Raw genomic sequence first — 7,343 nt, 5'->3', positions numbered from 1 at the left:
TATATATATATAGATACAGTATGTGTGTATGTGTGTGTGTGTATATATATATAAACACACACACACACACACACATATATATATATATAGGAACCAAAAAGATGCACTCTCAGGACTTTTATAAATAAAGTGAAGATTACTTTATTCGGAACGTTTTCGGGGATCAGGTCCCCGAAAACGTTCCCAATAAAGTAATCTTCACTTTATTAATAAAAGTCCTGAGAGTGCATCTTTTTGGTTCCTGTATTTTGTTCAAGTCTGCACCCAGGCGGATGTCCACTTGTGGGAAAAAGTTGGTGTCTGGATAGATATATATATATATATATATATATATATATATATATATATATATATATATATATATATATATATATATATATATATATATATATATATATATATATATATATATATATATATATATATATATATATATATATTATATATATATATAATATATAATATATATATATATATATAATATAAATATATATATATGTGAATGTGTGTGTGTATATATATATATATGTGTATGTGTGTGTGTATATATATATATGTGTATGTGTGTGTGTGTATATATATATATATATATATATATATATATATATATATATATATATATATATATATATATATATATATATATATATATATATATATATATATATAATGTGGTTAAAAAGAGTACAAAAAACTAAGCACTTGGTAGTGAGAGAACCCTGAAGCCAAAATTTAGAACCTCCAATAATCCTAGTCTGCTGCCCAAAACCCAAACAATAGATCATGCAAAGGCCCCCGCCCGTGCACGCCTATTGTTAAAAAGGAAAGAAAATTATGACGAAAATTTACAACACTATACACACCTTCATTTGTCACTAACACGTGACCATTAATGCACCAATAGAATTAAAGAAAATTAAGGGGCGAGCTGCAACCCCTCTGCTTTTTAAGTTAGTGATCCGATACTTCATTTCAAACAAATCCTCTGATGAAAAAGGCTTTGAAAATTTTGTAACGCCTTTGAAACGCGTAAGGAGTTATCCAGTGAGGTTATACATGCTACCTGGTCTGTTAATGATCCCTCACACACTATTGTACACTAAGGTGTTCTGCATACTGGATGAACTGTACCTTTTTGTTTGAATACGATGTGCAATTGATACCTCATATATAATTGAGGTTTTAAAGTGTAAGCAAGTTTTACTGAAGATTTAATAATAATAAAATTAAGTTACTTTAAATCCAAATGGTATTGCACTATAATGTGTGTGTGTTTTTCCCCCTATTCATTCCTCCTGATTTTTGGCGACTTTGAGAGAGAGAGAGAGAGAGAGAGAGAGGGGAGTGGAGTGGATCAGCACCAGGCATCTTTGAAGGTGGATCTCAAATCAGATGGAGAGCTCACTGATTGATTATACATGCAGCACTTACCTCATACGATTGGGGTGATTTCTAGCAAGTAGGAATTCTACTTGATTCTACTATCTTGAGCACGCCAACTGGTTCTCTAATTGGAAATAAGTTTTTATGCACTTGGGAATCTTTGGGACTAATATGTTAGCTCCTTTTTTCTTCAACAAGAGTTGAAACATATCGTTTTTCATCTCATTTTCGCAATGAACTGATATTCGTGCTGGCACTCTGTATTAATTCATCCATGCATTTGGAATTGATGTATCAGAGCTTTTTATGAGAGGACTATTTTTTTTTTTTTTTTAAATTCTTTTTATTAAACAAGAGAGTTCATATACATGGTACATACTGGTACAAGTACATTTTTGGTAAAGTCACTGCAGTTCATGACAACAACAGGGTATCCAAAGTGAAGAATTGCAGTGTGCAAATTATACAGATACTCTAGAAATAATGCAGAGAAGCAATATAAGTGTGAGATATGCCCACCCCATTATGTAAAAGCAGAGTTGTTTTGAGTCAAAAAGTCACCTGAAGCATTTCAAGCAACTAAGATTGGTGGGATGTTGAGGATTGCTTGAACTCCTTGTTTTTTTTCTGAAATAACAAACCAAACACACAAACAAACAAATAAACCAACAAACAGGGGGCAAACATTTCTATAAACAATTATACTGAGAGTGAGCCTTAGCATGAGTAGCAGTCTATTTGTGTATCACCCAGGTCTACATTTATAGGAGAGTTTTATAATATATGGGGTAGCGAGGCGTGTTTCCTGACGTAACTGGTCTATGTAAACTAGTGACGCGATCTATGTTATCAGTATTGGAAGCCTAGAGTTACTTAAAATAGTCACTTGCAAAGTTAGCATGGGCGTTGGATATCGCCATTGGGTTATGTTTTGTGGTAGTGTGCGCAAATCAATTAAATTAGAGATCCTCAGTCCGAATCAGAACACCTCCATAATGGGGCGATACAGTAAAGTCCAGTATATACATAGTCCGACTGGGGACATTTAAAATGTTGTGTTACATAAATAATAAACACGTTCAAAAATTAATTGGGCTCTTAGGTAGGGAGAAGGCACTAGTGGGTCTCACTCTTATAACCTTGATCAAACAAATAAACAAAATAAAACACAAATAGAACCGCGACATCTGAGACAGAATACGGGCCTTACCTCTATTTGAGAGCAAGGGTTGTAGCTGTGGGTTACAGGTATAAAGTTGAGTTACTATGGTTGCTATACTACAAAATTACATTGTGTGGCTCTAAGTTTTAATTGTGAAGGTTAATACGTTTTCACTAGACCAGCCTGCATTCAAGGAACATATGATCTTATTAGCCGCTATAGTGAGATAAGTAGATAATATACTGGCTATAGTGTATGAGCCTGAGACATTTAATATGATTTTCATTTTGAATGGCTTATAATGTATACAGGACCAGTATATAGATGTGCGCTTCATAAGAGCAGGTCAAAGAACTTAGAATAGGAAGTGAGGAAATTAAGGTAAGTTAAATTAAGAGAGGACGTTAGCGCCAAAATGTAAGGGAGGGCTAGACTACTACGTAGATGTTTTTTTTTAACATTGCGTTAGTCTCATACACAGAGTTAGAAATAAAAACATCAGTATTGAGCACATCTAGGGTACTAATGAATATACCATGACAGGGGTTGGACAGGTTGGGGGGCTTAGATGAAAGAACAAACCCTGTCTCTTGCCACATTTATATAAAAATAAGGATAGGGAAAAGAGGCAGGTCAACATCTCAATACCCTGCAAAAACTCAAAAGGTCCCAGTGCATAGAAATATAGCGATCAAACTGACTACATCTGAATTAACTATAGCTTTGTGAGTAAGGGTAATTATCTGTCGCTAGACACATTGCTTGTGTTGTCAACTATATACAAAGGGTACAAGAACAAAAAATAAACATAATAGCATTGTTACCAGAGTTAGCAGAAACCAAAGTGCAGGCAAATACACATTGCAGTATTATGTGTAATATCTACCTAGGGAGCATTTTAAACTGAAAAAATAAAACAGCATTAGGATTGTGTAGCAGTCTTTTGTTTGCGGCAAGTAAAGTCTACACTCTGAAGTTCTAAGGGAGTGTCATTAGGAGAAAGAGGATGACAGTTCAGCCAATTCCAGTAGATAAGCGAGTTCTATGGGTAGAAAGTATTATGTCTTCCATGAGCCTCAGGAACATAAGCATAGCCACCACTGAGCCCATTCCCCGGGCTGATCCAATGCCCTGCAGCAGACACATACCATGGCAGCATGCACCCCCCAGCAACTCTTGAGCGAGCATGTGTGTGTCAAAGTTATGTTGCAGTAAAGGCACAATGCCCGCCGTCACGATGCTCCGCTCTGACACTGCATCCCCTGCGCCCCTGCTGGCTTCCTCCGCTCTTTCTTGTGGTTTACAGCAGAGGTTCTGTATGTTCAGCAAGTCAGTGCTCAGTGGACATGGGCCACACAGCTGTGACCGTATCTGTCGCCCCTGTGGTCTCTTCACATGCTCTGGCTGGTATATCCCTGGGACCGCACCGACTCTCAGATTCAAGCACGCGGGTGATATCTCAGTTTTCAATGTCGCTGCCTCCCCCCCAGTCTGTGAAGGAGCTGCAGTCATGAGGCTGTTATCCGCCCCCTCGGCATGGGGTATAGTGGCGGTTGCCAAAAACTGTGAGGTAAGTCCATGCCGATCGGGTACAGGTTTCTTAGGGCGGGAAGACTGCTCCGGTATCTTCACCATTGCGTGGAGATCCATGCAGGATGATAGTAGTCTGTCCAGTTTAGGCAGGAGCATGGCCTTCACCTCAGCAAGGATGCAGTTGCTAGTCTCTGTTTCTTCAGCGATAGGCGATTCCATTGCAGGAGGTTGGGTGGTGATATGCGGGTACAGCACTATGTATAGCTTGTCAACAGGACAGATGCTACAGTGCCAGATGGCCTTCTTAGCCTTATGCTACGACCGGGGGCTAGGGCTGATGGAGTGCCCTGCACAATTAAAGTATCGACTGGCGATGACCAGAGTAGAGTCTCCCAGTAAGATATATGCTGTGGGGGTCTGGATGGTCTCTAGATATTTCGGAAAAAGCTATTTATTTAGCTGATATTGGCAGCGCTCTTGTAGCTTGCTTCCATCCAGATGTCCCGCCCACCGGAAGTCATCATGAGAGGACTATTTTATTGTATTTTATTTTGTTCTGCTCCATTCAATCCTTACTTAATTTTATAAGCGTTTAACTATTTGAGTGTCAATTACTATATTGCATATCAATGTGTTTTTGAATTTTATGTCTTTTATACACTAACTGTTTTTGAAAAATACTTCTGATAGCCAATCAATGAATCAATTTCTTGTAAATGTTTGAGATTAGCTGCATCTTTTATATATTTGGGTTTCAGCCATAGACCTCTGAGTATTCTATCTCTGCACCTAAATTCCTATCTTTATACATACACATATATATATATATATATATATATATATATATATATATATATATATATATGTGTGTGTATATGTTTATATGTATATGTGTGTATGTGTGTGTATATATATATACAGGGAGTGCAGAATTATTAGGCAAATGAGTATTTTGACCACATCATCCTCTTTATGCATGTTGTCTTACTCCAAGCTGTATAGGCTCGAAAGCCTACTACCAATTAAGCATATTAGGTGATGTGCATCTCTGTAATGAGAAGGGGTGTGGTCTAATGACATCAACACCCTATATCAGGTGTGCATAATTATTAGGCAACTTCTTTTCCTTTGGCAAAATGGGTCAAAAGAAGGACTCAGAAAAGTCAAAAATAGTGAGATATCTTGCAGAGGGATGCAGCACTCTTAAAATTGCAAAGCTTCTGAAGCGTGATCATCGAACAATCAAGCGTTTCATTCAAAATAGTCAACAGGGTCGCAAGAAGCGTGTGGAAAAACCAAGGCGCAAAATAACTGCCCCTGAACTGAGAAAAGTCAAGCGTGCAGCTGCCAAGATGCCACTTGCCACCAGTTTGGCCATATTTCAGAGCTGCAACATCACTGGAGTGCCCAAAAGCACAAGGTGTGCAATACTCAGAGACATGGCCAAGGTAAGAAAGGCTGAAAGACGACCACCACTGAACAAGACACACAAGCTGAAACGTCAAGACTGGGCCAAGAAATATCTCAAGACTGATTTTTCTAAGGTTTTATGGACTGATGAAATGAGAGTGAGTCTTGATGGGCCAGATGGATGGGCCCGTGGCTGGATTGGTGAAGGGCAGAGAGCTCCAGTCCGACTCAGACGCCAGCAAGGTGGAGGTGGAGTACTGGTTTGGGCTGGTATCATCAAAGATGAGCTTGTGGGGCCTTTTCGGGTTGAGGATGGAGTCAAGCTCAACTCCCAGTCCTACTGCCAGTTTCTGGAAGACACCTTCTTCAAGCAGTGGTACAGGAAGAAGTCTGCATCCTTCAAAAAAAACATGATTTTCATGCAGGACAATGCTCCATCACACGCGTCCAAGTACTCCACAGCGTGGCTGGCAAGAAAGGGTATAAAAGAAGAAAATCTAATGACATGGCCTCCTTGTTCACCTGATCTGAACCCCATTGAGAACCTGTGGTCCATCATCAAATGTGAGATTTACAAGGAGGGAAAACAGTACACCTCTCTGAACAGTGTCTGGGAGGCTGTGGTTGCTGCTGCACGCAATGTTGATGGTGAACAGATCAAAACACTGACAGAATCCATGGATGGCAGGCTTTTGAGTGTCCTTGCAAAGAAAGGTGGCTATATTGGTCACTGATTTGTTTTTGTTTTGTTTTTGAATGTCAGAAATGTATATTTGTGAATGTTGAGATGTTATATTGGTTTCACTGGTAAAAATAAATAATTGAAATGGGTATATATTTGTTTTTTGTTAAGTTGCCTAATAATTATGCACAGTAATAGTCACCTGCACACACAGATATCCCCCTAAAATAGCTATAACTAAAAACAAACTAAAAACTACTTCCAAAACTATTCAGCTTTGATATTAATGAGTTTTTTGGGTTCATTGAGAACATGGTTGTTGTTCAATAATAAAATTAATCCTCAAAAATACAACTTGCCTAATAATTCTGCACTCCTTGTGTATATATATATATATATATATATATATATATATATACTGTGTGTATATGTATATATGTGTTTGTATATATATATATATATATATATATATATATATACAATGTGGTGTGTCCAGTCTTTGGGATCACATTTGTTTACTTAGAGCGCTAGAAAGCACATTTTAGAGATGCTATTAGTCAACACAGACCCATATTTTGTTTAGTTATGTGTAACAACCTTCAAATGAGCAATACTTAAACTAGATATATGTCATTGTTGTGGCTAGAACAAGCGTGGATATATTCTTGGCAACAGGTTGCAGTGATGTATCTGGGATATTGTACAAACCCAGGCAGATAGACAAATTGGATGTCTTCCAAATTTCCTACATCATCACCAGTGTGCTTAAAGAAAAAACTTTTATTATAGGATTCAAGGAGAGATACATTTTTCAGCTCACATAAGTGGTGGGCTTCATAAAAATGGTAGGTCATATTGTAACCTCTGGATCTTAGATTGGAGAAATCTGGTCCTTAATAATATTTGAATATTGTAAAGAGAAATAACTGAGAAATCTAGCATGATGTTATACTTTATATTGGAGATGGTTTTCAAAAGATACTGACTCATACAGTATGCAGTCTAAAGCAAATATAGGTATTACTCAATGCTTGGTTATTTAATAGCTACATATATAAACTAATACAGCTGCCAAAAATGATGTACACACTGTCTATTGTTGAACTATGATCAGCTGGGATTGTTTAAATAATGTAATAGTTTGCAATACAATGGTTTATATATATTCTGGCA

Source organism: Bombina bombina, chromosome 1 (assembly GCF_027579735.1).
Source record: "Bombina bombina isolate aBomBom1 chromosome 1, aBomBom1.pri, whole genome shotgun sequence".
Lineage (NCBI taxonomy): Eukaryota > Metazoa > Chordata > Amphibia > Anura > Bombinatoridae > Bombina > Bombina bombina.
This window is presented reverse-complemented; position numbering follows the sequence as displayed.